The 13,832-nt window shown below is 36.8% G+C and overlaps 1 long non-coding RNA gene across 2 annotated transcripts in view; it reads right to left on the bottom strand.

Moving 5' to 3' along the window:
- The window catches only part of LOC129633999 (uncharacterized), a 120,524-nt gene that overhangs the window by 91,641 nt on the left and 15,051 nt on the right, over positions 1 to 13,832 (bottom strand). The window contains exon 1 of one of the 2 annotated variants that reach the window (XR_008705352.1): positions 8,867 to 9,001. The exons of the other annotated variant lie outside the window; for it this stretch is intronic. This is a non-coding gene — a long non-coding RNA (uncharacterized LOC129633999). Of the gene's footprint in view, positions 1 to 8,866; positions 9,002 to 13,832 lie in introns of those variants that run through there. 2 annotated transcript variants of the gene reach the window in all.

Below are 13,832 nucleotides of genomic sequence, written 5' to 3'. Positions count from 1 at the left end.
CTACTAATCACACTCTGTGCTTTCTCCTTTGGGCCCCATGTATAGATATTGAATAAAGCCTTTGACATGATACACAGTAGCAAAAAAACCCCAGAATGCTAGTGCGTATTTTTATGATCATATTCCTGCTAAGTGAGCACAGATATGCTTTAGTATCAGTTTCCTAAGCATTTTATTTAAAGAAGTGAAGAAGACTCCAAATGGAACAGTCATGCTCATGTTTGTCCCCAATCCTCTCTCCTCCTAATCAATAGATTTTATGTTTCCAAGGCAGGCTTTCCTGTTTGCCTAATGAAATTGGTAAATATATATATATATATAACTGATTAACTTTCATGTAAAGTAACACCTAACACAACATTGTAAAGCAACTATACTCCAAAAAAATTAATAATATTGTTTTCTAGAAGTGGACATCTCAGCTAGAAAATCTACCTTTAAATATACTATTATTCTTTTTTTATTTTTTTTCAGTTTACTATTATCCCCGTATGCATTTACTGATTCTCACTCTTGGTTCCTTTTAACCAAGTCCTACCCAATAATTTTTTGTCTGTGCTATGGAAGTGGCTTAATGGTTATAGTAAGAAAAAAAGTATGGTGGCACTAGCAGTAAAGACCCTGCCTGAAAATGCAAGAGACATAAGAGATGCGGGTACAATTCCTGGGTCAGGAAGATCCTCTGGAGGAGGGCATGGCAACCTACTCCAGTATTCTTGCCTGGAGAATCCCAATGGACGGAGGAGCCTAGTGGGCTACGGTAGTACATGGGATCACAAAGAGTCAGATTGAAGTCGACGGAAGTGACTTAGCACACATATAGTATCTTAAGTTTTTCAAGCGAAAGCTAAATATATATAATTCAAATAAAGAAATAAGAAAACAATAGATACGGAGATGCAACATGTATGACTATCTGAAGTCTGAGACACCCAGTAAGCAAACTGCACTCCATCTACATTAAGGCAATGTCCCTAGAAGGCAAAGAAAAAAGTGTTAACAAGGATAATTAGAACGAGTTGAATATAGTTAGTATCTAAGATAGAGTGGTCATGCAAAAGAGTTGATGATAGAAGAGTATTATAATGAAGTAAAAGCATATTGAGGGAAATTTTAGAAGTGTGAAAACTGAAAGGGCATTTTTATCAAAGTATGAGTGATAAGCTGACAGTGTTAAATTATAGAACAATTTTTAAAAATTCTGTTTCAAAGTTCAATATATACAATAGAATCAAAACTTCTTTATAAACTAAAGAAATTAGAAAAGTATTTTCAATCTAGAGATAACTGATTTTATAAGAAATTGCAAAGATTTAAGTTAGGCCAGTTAATTTTATTTGAGTGACTTCTAGAAGGCTTAAAGTTAAATATTCACAAACTTAAAGTGAAAGGGTGGAAATCTAATGTAAGAAAAATATATAAAAATTATGTATACATGTAAGTTAAGTGTGTGTTCAGTAGCTTAGTCTAGTCTAACTCTTTTCAACCCTATGAACCCTCCAAGATCCTCTGTCCATGGGATTTCCCAGGCAAGAATACTGGAATGGGTTGTCATTTCCCTCTCCAGGGGATCTTCCTGAGCCAGGGATTGAACCTGTGACTCCTCTGTTGGTAGGCAGATTCTTTACCACCAAACCACCTGGGAAGCCCATGTATTCACATATATACTTATAAATACACATACATAGACATGTACAGAAGATAGAGTGGTCAAAGAGAATAAAATATAAAATGCAACTAAAGTATTGTTCCATATTCTAAAAAATTTATATAGAATTCAATCAAAAGCATAATTAATCTACCAAATGTAAAATAAATTTTACCCCTTTGTATGTAGTCAACTAAGAAATTATCATTATTCCAGTTATATCGTCAGTGTTTTGTATTATAATTACAATCTCCTCTTTCCTGGGGTAGCTGATTAGTGTCAAACTATTGCCATTGAGGGTAGGTTTGGATTTTGGAAGCAAGGAAATCACCAAGCACAAAATCAGCTGAAGGCAAGTAGCCAATGAGTCTTTGAAAATCATCTAGCCAAACTCCACTTGGAAGAATGGAAAGAACTCTAGAATTTAGGGTTTAGTTAAAATGATTTTGATTGTAAGCACAGAAGCAGAGCATAAATGATTGGACCAGCAAAGATAACTTATTGTAAAGAAACTAAGCACATCAAAGACTCAAAGGACAGCTGCCAGAATCAAGTTAACTCTGGGGCCTCCTGGGTTTACAGTGGGGCCTTTACATTAGTTATCTGACTTTTTCCATGTAGGGGAGATGGCCAGAAGCAGGTTTGTGATAGTGCCTTGATGGCTTCAAAGTTAAAGTAGGGAAAGAGCACTGCAGAAAAAGTAGTGGGGAAGGAACAGTAACTGAGTCTGTCTGGATCCACTGTCCATTTCTAAACCAATTTGGAGAGGTGGTAATGGGATTTTTTGATAATTTCATTGTGGTCTTACACAATGCTGCTGCTGCTGCTAACCCAATAAGCTTAAAAAAAAAAAATCAAAACTAGAATTTGTCACTGGGAGAGGAAGGAGATTTGACCAGACCAAAACAATAGCCACCACAATCATGCATGTCAACACATCCCACGTAAGACAACTCGTAGTTAGTTGGAAATGCTCGCGTATCTTAACAGCATGCCCAAAATTAAGTTCATAATTTTCTTCTATCCCCTTTCCACACAGATACATCTTCTCCCAATATTCTCTGCAGCAATCTTTCAAACAAAAGAACTAAACCGTAGCAAGCTATTTAACCTTTCAGAATTTTTCCTATATGCAAAATGGGAATAATACCAATTTCCCATTAGTAAGGGTTATACTGGATGGAGTTAAAAGGTGAAATGCCTAGTTGAATGCTTGGCATAAAATAAGAATTAATTAAAATTTAGTTCTTTTCTACTCCTTTCTCCACTTAAAAAAGGTCAGTACTTTTAAAATCCTTCCACAACTTGTTTCCTGCCCTTTCCCGATCAAACTTTCTCTACTTGAACTTATGTGGAACTACTTGCAGTTCTCCTAAATTCAGTATGATTCCACACTTTGGTAAGTGTTGTCTTCTTTATCTGAAATGTTATCCTTGCTAGACTCCCTATCTTCCTCCTAGCCTTATCCATTGGCAAACTTTCATTTAACAGAGCTCAAAGAGCATGTCTTTCATGAAACACTCTCTGACTCATCAAATCAGAGTTAAAATTCCCTTGCTTTTTATTTCCCTAGTATTATGACCATGTTCTTATTAATGGCTCTTATGATTTTCTGCATTATTATTTACTTATTACTTAACTTCCAACGTAAAACTGTGAGATTCCTGAAGGACAATACTATATGCCAAGTGTTGTATACCATGCTGGGAGTGCCAAGACACTGTGCAGTGTGAGACATAACTCTTGGCATATACTACCTGACCAATAAATATTTGATGACTGCGTGAAATTTATATGCATGCCATTGATTACATGGATTTAAGTATAAATTAGTGTGCACATGTACGTGTGTAAGTCACTTCAATCATGTCTGACTCTTCATGACCCTATGGAGTGTAGCCCACCAGGAGGCTCTGTCCGTGGAATTTTCCAAGCAAGAATATTGGAGTGGGCTGCCATGTCCTTCCCCAGTAAATTGGAACATTGGTTCAAAAAAAAGATGTACTATGTTAATATTAGTCAATTTTCCTCCTACTAAAGTATTTAGAAATACTTTTCTATTATTTGATGGTTTTCTCTTTTGCAAAGTTAATTGTTATCCATGTTATTATCTCACCAATATATAAATGGCTATAGAAGATCCAAATATAGAGGCCCAATAACATACTGTAGAAGATACTTGTTCCTAGTTATGAATCCACTTACTTCATTCTCATTTTACCCCAATTTTTCCACCCTTTTATCAAGGTTGGTACAGAAGAAAGTGTCCAACACCTTCTTGAAATGCAACTTTTATCAATTAACTTAGTAGAGTTCAGTTGCTCAGTCATGTCTGACTCTTTGTGACCCCATGAACTGCAGCATGCCAGGCTTCCCTGTCCATCACCAACTCCCAGAGTTTACTTAAACTCATGTCTATTGAGTCGGTGATGCCATCCAACCATTTCATCCTCTTCCACCCCCTTCTCCTGCTTCAATTTTTCCCAGCATCAGGGTCTTTTCCAATGAGTCAGTTCTTTGCATCAGGTGGCCAAAGTATTGCAGTCTCAGTTTCAGTCCATCCAGTGAATATTCAGGACTGATTTCCTTTAGGATGGCCTGATTGGATCACCTTGCTGTCCAAGGGACTCTCAAGAGTCTTCTCCAACACCACAGTTCAAAAGCATCAATTCTTAGGCACTCAGCTTTCTTTATAGTCCAACTCTCACATCCATACATGACTACTGGAAAAACCATAGCTTTGACTAAATGGACCTTTGTTGGCAAAGTGTCTCTGCTTTTTAATATGCTGTCTAGGTTGCTCATAACTTTCTTTCCAAGGAGCAAGCATCTTTTAATTTCACAGCTGCAGGCACCATCTGCAGTGATTTCGGAGCCCCCCCCCCAAAATAAAGTCTGTCACTCTTTCCATTATTTCCCCATCTACTTGCCATGAAGTGATGGGACCAGATGCCATGATCTTAGTTTTCTGAATGCTGAGTTTTAAGCCAACTGTTTTCACTCTCCTCTTTCATTTTCATCAAGAAGCTCTTTAGTTCTTCTTTGCTTTCTGCCATAAGTGTGGTGTCATCTGCATATCTGAGGTTATTGATATTTCTCCCGGCAATCTTGATTCCAGCTTGTGCTTCTTCCAGCCCAGAATTTCTCATGATGTACTGTGCATATAAATTAAATAAGCAGAGTGACAATATACAGCCTTGACTTACTCTTTTCCCAATTTGGAACCAGTCTATTGTTTCTTTCCAGTTCTAATGGTTGCTTCTTGACCTGCATACAGATTTCTCAGGAGGCAGGTCAGGTGGTCTGGTATTCCCATCTCTTTCAGAATTTTCCACAGTTTGTTGTGATCCATACAGTCAAAGGCTTTGGCATAGTGAATAAAGCAGAAGTAGATGTTTTTCTGGAACTCTCTCACTTTTTGATGATCCAACGGATGTTGGCAAGGAGTAAGCCTAACAGAAAAGGAAATAAGACATTTTGGGCAGAATTTGTTAACTATTTCTGACAACTAGTACATGCTTGTTTAGAAACTCTCTGTTTTGCAATACAGTCCAGAATTTACCTATGATAGACATAAATTTAATGGGTCAATAATCTGTTACTCACACTATCTTTATTTCTGAGAAAATGTTAATAATCTTCTCAAGCATCAGTTTTTTTGAATTTCCTGATTTTTAGGTTATTCAAAGAGTCGCAACAGTTGCTCAGCAATTTCTCTGCAAAGTGATATCATGATAGTAAGTGGTGAAAATTTTCTGTGACTGGAAATTACAGAATATATTTCTTAAAATAGTTTGGGTAATGTTCCCTCTGCCTAGTGATGATGCCTCTACCTAGAGTAATCAGATGGTCTACCAATGTGAGCATTTTAAAAGACAATATTCATCTGGAACCTAAATTGAAGATTGCATGCATGCTCAATCTTGTCTGATTTAGTCTGACTCTATAGTCCAAGGCCTATAGCCTTCCAGTCTCCTCTGTCCATGAGATGTCCCAGCAAAAGCACTGGAGTGGGTTGCCATTTCCTTCTCTGGGGGATCTTCCCATCCCAGGGATTGAACTCACGTCTTCTGTGGCTCCTGCATTGCAGACAGATTCTTTACCACTGAGCCACCGGGGCATGGCATTTATTTATTAAAAAGACAAGCACTGTATGTCCACATTTAAGAGTTAAATTTAGTATTCATTTTCTCAGAACTGGACAGTACCTTAACAATCAACTTCCTAATTTTTTGGATTAAGACTAGTATACTTTGAGAGATGAAGTTGTAGATGATCACATATTTCATTAGTGGTAGGACTGAGGCTGCATGTCTGATCTCTCAGCCCCCGCCAATATCAGAAACTGTTGATGTGAAATCCACGTGAGAGTTTAGAGAAACTTCTGCTCTACTATATTATATGGAAAATTTTGTTAACATGAACAATGCTTACTGTTAAGTGACAACTTTCATTGTTTTCTCAAAACAGTTCATGAACCAAAATGTTAAGAACAACTGGTCTAAATCAAATTTGTAACTACAATTTCAAAACTAAATGAAACAGTTAAGTATAAAGGTAGTTTAAATATGAATGTTAGAAATGTATTCCTATCCTTTATGAACTACTGACAGAAACAAAATCAGGAAAAAAAAATTAAAGTTTTCACTCTATTAGCATTAGGTCATACTCTTAAAATCTTATGCATTCATCAGAATTGCTCCTGAATATAATGATAGCCTAATCATCACTAGAGTGCAAGTTGGTTTATAAGGATTTGCATATTTGTTTTGTAAATGTTTCATGGGTGAAATTATTAATTAGCATCTAATTAATATTTGTGTTGCTGAGAACACATTTTTTAAACCTCAGAATCAAGAAAATAGAGAATAGTTAATTATCCATTGCTGATCTCTTCTTTAAAATCCCTCATTGCTAAACTCAACAGCATAAAGAAAAGATTCAAAAAAATAACTTGAAGTAACTTAATTGTATCCTTTTTATTTTGTCCAATTACTGAGATTCTTTAACTATGTCTTCATCTATTCTAAAGCATTATTAAATAAATATTTTGTAAGCATTTAATAATCTTGGAAAAGAGAATTATTGTTAGTACTTAAGAAATTACACTGAAGAATTTCCCCAAAATGTTGGAATGGTGAAAAATGTAATTTGAACTATAAAAAAGCACCTAGGTGAAATATCTCCAGTCCCCAAAGCATGGAGTTAAAAGTATAATGCAAAATAAGTAAGTATTACTTTCAGTCAGGTGATCTGGGATAGTTCTAGACTGGTAATACAGGAGTTTTCTTGGATCTGTACTATATGGGGGATTTCCCTAGTGCCTCAGAGGTAAAGAATCCACCTGCCAATGCAGGAGATGTGGGTACAATCCCTGGGTTGAAAAGATCCCCTGTAGAAGGAAATGGCAACCCATAGCAGTACTCATGCCTGGGAAATCTCATGAACAGAGGAGCCTCGTGGGCTATAGTCCATGGAGTCACGAAAGAGTTGGATATGACTTAGTGACTAACAATACTATACAGGCTTAGATTCAGAAAAAACCTAGGCTTGAACTCTAACCTCCATCTACTTACTGGCTGTGCAAAAATGAGTAACTGGTTTACCTCTCTGTTTCTTAGTTTTCCCATCCAAAAACAGGGAATGATGATATTAAATGAAATAATCCTTGACAATTAAGAAGCAGTCAGTACATGGTATCTCCTTGTGCGAGCTCAGTCGTGTTCCTCTCTTTGTGACAGACTGTAGTCCACCAGACTCCTCTTGTCCATGGAATTTTTCAGGTAAGAATATGGAGTGGGTTGCCATTTCCTCCTCCAGGGAATCTTTCAGACCCAGGGATTGAACCCACATCTCTTGTGTCTCCTGCATTGGCAAGCAGATTCTTTACCATTAGTGCCACCTGGGAAGCCAAGCCATCAGTGTTAAAGTTGTGGTCCAGACCAGAGTACTAATACAGGTAAAGGGATGGAAATGAAAATAGACCCAGAAGATTTACAGAAGAATACACAGACAAGGATGTGTAAGTAAAGAACTTGCTATTTCACAGTGTACACTGTCCAGAGAGGCGAGGTAATCTTGTTCAAAAGAGTTATTCTCATTCAGTGTCCACATCAGAAAAGTTTCTCTAGCTATCCTCGCTGATAACTTTGGGTGAAATCCACTCTAATTTCTTCGGATTATGATCTGGTTCTCAGACAGTTGACTCCACTGGAAGAAAATATGCTAGGTAAGTGGATTTGAATAGTCTGGACTTTGTGACAGGTGTCATCTCTCATTGCAAACTAACACATTGGCACTTTGAGATTAATGTCAACTTCTGGGCCTGCGATTATTTTAGTAAGTTTCTGGTCACCCTTGAAATCTAACAAGAGCAAGTCTTACCTAAAGTCCCTCTAAGGGTTTATTTAGCTTCAAAGGAGGTCATTCCTTTGTAATGTAAAGTACCTGACACTTTAAAGTTCACACAAATCACCCAGCAACCTTGTGAACATTGAGATTCTGATTCAGTAAATCTAGGTGAGGCCTCAGATTCTTTTTCCAATAAACTTCCAGGTGAGGCCCTTGCTGATAGAGTGTAAGCCTTTTAATAACCAAGGTCTTTGATTCTAAACTAGAGTCATCTGTAACAACTCCTAAACTACATATACCTGCTGCACTGGAATTAACAAGGGTGGGCTCATAGTTTTAAGTAATACACAGGTGATTCTAATGAAAGCCAGAGTCAGGATTCATTGTCTTATGTGGTTCCCCAATAGACCTCCTTCAAACGTGTACAAATATAACCAAAAAACTGAACATATGATACCATACCATTGTTAAGTACTTGAGATACTATTCGGTGATCTTTTCATAAAAATATAAAAATATATGACTTACTGAGAAACATGTTAGCGTCTATTCAAAGGACTGTTTTTTTCTTTTCCACCCTGTAGTTTTCCATTTATTTGATAGTTCATGGGCTTTTTAGATACTGAGTTATGGAAAGAGAGGAAACTAAAATGGTGATAAAAGGTGGCAAATTGATCATTATTTAATATAACATAAATGAATATATAGAGAAAAAAGCATTGGATATGGAATTATAATGAAAAATTATTTATTAATTTCTCAGTCAGTTCAGTCGCTCAGTCATGTCTGACTCTTTGCGACCCCATGAATCACAGCACACCAGGCCTCCCTGTCCATCACCAACTCCCGGAGTTCACCCAGACTCACGTCCATCGAGTCAGTGATGCCATCCAGCCATCTCATCCTCTGTCGTCCCCTTCTCCTCCTGCCCCCAATCCCTCCCAGCATCAGAGTCTTTTCCAATGAGTCAACTCTTCGAATGAGGTGGCCAAAGTACTGGAGTTTCAGCCTCAGCATCATTCCTTCCAAAGAAATCCCAGGGCTGATCTCCTTCAGAATGGACTGGTTGGAATTAATTTCTAGTGTTTATTAATTGGAAACCTCTGTGTTAGGGGTTTGGGGGCTTCCCAGGAGGTGTAGTGGTAAAGAATCCACCTGAAATGCATGAAACTCAGGTTTGATCCCTGGGTCAGGAAGATCCCCTTGAGAAGGAAATGGCAACCCACTCTAGTATTCTTGCCCGGGAAATCCTGTGGATGGAGGAGCCTGGCCAGCCAGGTTCCATGGGGTCAAAAAAGAGTCAGATATGACTTAGCAACGTAGCCTTTAGGCCCAAATTTAAACTGCAAGTGTGTTTTGTTTGAGTTAAATATTATGGTTGTTGTTTGTTTGATATGCTCTTTGCATTTGAATATGTTTAAACCAAGCATACATTCAGACACAGGTCCAACTACATTTTCTCATTTTATATACATATTTATATTACTATCTGTCCTATAGGCATTTGAGTTTTTATTCCATATATACATATTTCATGTATGCAAACACTGGATTTTCTTATCATATTAGCCAGACTAAAAGATAGTTTATAGTAATAAAAAATGACAAAGCAAAAAAAGATAACTATATCTGAAAGGCTAAAACAAATATTTAATTTAGTTGTATATTTTAAAAAAATCTTTGAGGACCTAAATTAAAATAATCCATATGAATTACACTCAAAGGAAAATGATCATGCTTCAGAGCCCTGAATAATTTATACATATTCAAATACATTTGTTATTGTATAAATGTTTTAAAATTCACGTATTGACACACAGCATTCCTCTGCAAACCAAGGCTTGCAAAAATATTATCCTATCAACTATTATATACAATCAGTTGTCCTTTAATTTTCTTTAAGATGAGTCATATTTAATGAATCAACTTGAAATAATCACTTATTCATGCCTGAATTTTCTTCCATACAATCTAATCTCCTAGAAAACAATGCATCAAGATCTAAAAGCTACAATTTGCTCAAAATAAATATCAGTTAGAACTTATGTACTAATTAAACCTTATGATTATGTTGTAAAATTTGTCCTAGGCATTTTTTTTGAAAAGGTAGAAAGGCAAAATCTGATAGTACTGTTACAAGCCACATGTGTTTTTCAGAATATCTGAACTTGTCATTTTCCAAACTTGTCATTTTCAAGGTAACTTGCTGCCTTGAAAAAATATGATTTTGGTAAAATTACAGTTTTTTGTTTGTTGTTTACAGCTCAAATGAGGACTTTTTAAGCTCATTATTATTATTAATGAAACAGGTGTCACTTCAAGAAGCTTTTGAAAACTGCATATAAACTTTGTTTAGTTGATGATGAAATGATAGTTATAACAAGTCATACAACCTTCTACTGACAAGAAAATTGGTCACAAAAATTCTCAAACTACAATGTCAACCTCCTGAAAATGTTTTGTATGTAAACCTGAAATATTGAGAGAGATGTTGCTTATAATATATGCAGAATAAAAGCATTCTTAATTTTTAAAATGACAAGACTTTTAAGTTAAACCATGTCACATTTATGACAAGAGAAAAACTACTTATTTTGGCAGCTTGTGACTTAATGAAGCATTTAAGTATCAATACAAGGCTTCATTAAATGGAAACATATGGCAAACCATATCATTATTTAGTTATTCAAATGCTGAAGTACTGTTACAGTTTAACAATGTAAATAATACCTAGTAAATGCATCACTTCATTGCAAAGTTTCAGAAAATATTTTAATAGATCATTATAGATCTTGCCACTATATTACATATTTACAACTATAATAAGAGTTAATTTTGGTGGTCATTATACTTCATTCAAAAGAGTAAATATGAAAAATAGGTTTAAAAAAAAAGAAAGTGCTTCAGCAGAAAGGGAGTTTCCTGGACTTGGAATAAATTTCATACTTAGACCAAATTTATGATTGGTAAAATTATAAATCTCAAGTTTAGAAGAAAAATCCTTACATCTCTAGACTATTATAAATGGTTTTTCATGAATGAATATATGTATTAGAATATCAGAGAAGGTATGACTTATATTTTCACACTAAGATCACCCACTGTAGGTCTATGGTGATAATGTGATAAAAAATACATATTTGGTTATTCAGATGACCAAAATATATATCTCATATATATTTGGTCTTTGTTCAGAGTTTCTGACCTACATCTCCTAAAAACTTTGAAATTTCCTGTGGTAAGGGGTATAAAAGTGATTTTGGCTTTGTTAGTGGGATAACTTTTGCCACCCACCCACCCACCTAGCCAACACATTCCTAGAGATGGGAGCTGGTTGCCAGGAGAACAAGTCACATGACTAGAGGCTTGGAACATTCAGTTCTACTCCATGATTTCCAGGGAAGAGAGATGGCCTAGAGGTTGAATCAATTGCCAATGGTCAATAATTGAATCAATTATGACTATACAGTAAGTTCAGTTCACTTCAGTCACTCAGTCCTGTCCGACTCTTTGTGACCCCATGAACCGCAGTACACCAGGCCTCCCTGTCCATCACCAACTCCTGGAGTTTACCCAAACTCATGTCTATTGAATCGGTGATGCCATCTAACTATCTCATCCTCTGTCGTTCCCTTCTCCTCCTGCCCTCAATCTTTCCCAGCATCAGGGTCTTCCAAATGAGTCAGCCCTCCGCATCAGGTGGCCAAAATATTGGAGTTTCAGCTTCAACATCAGTCCTTCCAATGAACACCCAGGACTGATTTCCTTTAGGATGGACTGGTTGGATCTCCTTGCAGTCCAAGGGACTCTCAAGAGTCTTCTCCAACACAATGATTTCATGGCTGCAATCATCATCTGCAGTGATTTTGAAGCCCCCCAAAGTAAAGTCAACCACTATTTCCACTGTTTCCCCATCTATTTGTCATGAAGTGATGGGACCAGATGCCATGATCTTAGTTTTCTGAATGATGAGTTTTAAGCCAACGTTTTCACTCTCCTCTTTCACTCTCATCAAGAGGCTCTTTAATTCTTCTTCACTTTCTGCCATAAGGATGATGTCATTTGTGTATCTGAGTTTATTGATATTTCTCCCGGCAATCTTGATTCCAGCTTGTGCTTCATCCAGCCCAGCATTTCTCATGATGTACTCTGCATATGTTAAATAAGCAGGGTGACAATTACAGCCTTGACGTACTCCTTTCCCAATTTGGAACCAGTCTATTGTTCCATGTCCATTTATAACTTGCTTCCTGACCTGCATACAGGTTTCTCAAGAGGCATGTCATGTGGTCTGGTATTCCCATCTCTTTCAGAATTTTCCACAGTTTGTTGTGATCCACACAGTCAAAGGCTTTGGCATAGTCAATAAAGCAGAAATAGATGTTTTTCTGGAATGCTTTTCCAATGATCCAGAGAATGTGGGCAAATTGATCTCTGGTTCCTCTGCCTTTTCTAAAACCAGCTTGAACATCAGGAAGTTCACGGTTCACGTATTGCTGAAGCCTGGCTTGGAGAATTTTGAGCATTAGTTCACTAGGGTGTGAGATGAGTGCAATTGTGCGATAGTTTGAACATTCTTTGGCATTGCCTTTCTTTGGGATTGGAATGAAAACTGACCTTTTCCAGTCCTGTGGCCACTGCTGAGTTTTCTAAATTTGCTGACATATTGAGTACATCATTTTCACAGCATCAACTTTTAGGATTTGTAATAGCTCAACTGGAATTCCATCACCTCCACTAGCTTTGTTCGTAGTGACACTTCCTAAGACCCACTTGACTTCACATTCCAGGATGTCTGGCTCTAGGTGAGTGATCACACCATCATGATTATCTAGGTCGTGAAGATCATTTTTGTATAGTTCTTCTGTGTATTCTGTCCACCTCTTCTTAATATCTTCTGCTTCTGAAGCCTCTACAAAAATCCCATAGGATTGAGGAGGTTCAGAGAGCTTCTGGATTGGTGAACTCTTGGATCTGCTGAGAGGGCTCCATCCTGGAGAGGGCATGGAAGCTCCATGCCCCTTCCCCATACCCTGCCATATTGGCTACCATTGAAACACTACCTCCTCCATCTAGCTGCTCCTGAGTTATATCCTTATACAACAAACTGGCTATCTAGTAAGTAGTATGTTTCTCAGTTTTGTGAGCTGCTCTAGCAAATTAATGAAATCCAAGGAGAGAGTCATGGAAACTTCTGATTTATAGTCAATTGGTCAGAAGTAGATCTAAGATAGGGGTAGGTGGGGTCAGTCTTATGGGACTGAGCCCTCAGCTTATAGAATCTGATGTTGACTCTGGGTAGATGGTGTGAGAAATGAGTTGAATTCTTGGACACCCTGGTGGTGTCTGAGAATTGCTTAGTGTGTGGGAAGCATACCCTCCCCCACATACACATATCCACATTGCAGTTGGGTCCACAAACCCCAAAAAGCTACATACTCAAAAATGTCTAGTTGTAAATTTCACAGAGTGGGTCTTGGTAAATATAAATGTGTACAACCCAATAAGTAATAAATAATTTGATTATTTGGGGACATTTAAGTAGCTCTGATATATGTGTTCTATTCCAGTTTTTATCATTCTTCATTCTCCTGTGTATACCACCTTCCAAAGCCTAATTAAAATATTTCTTAAATGTTTTGCTTTGCTCAAGGTAAACTTTTTATATACACTCTGAAATGCCTATAATTGCCAGATTTTTTCTATATAGGGTAACAAAATGTCAACAAAAGTCTTTTTTTAATTCTAAAAACACATTAAATCTTAATGAAGCAATGCTTTGTGATACACTCACTAGCATAGCTGAGTTACTTTTAGACAATTTATGTACAAA

The sequence above is a fragment of the Bubalus kerabau genome, chromosome 19, assembly GCF_029407905.1.
Source record: "Bubalus kerabau isolate K-KA32 ecotype Philippines breed swamp buffalo chromosome 19, PCC_UOA_SB_1v2, whole genome shotgun sequence".
Classification (NCBI taxonomy): Eukaryota; Metazoa; Chordata; class Mammalia; order Artiodactyla; family Bovidae; genus Bubalus; species Bubalus kerabau.
This window is presented reverse-complemented; position numbering and strand designations above follow the sequence as displayed.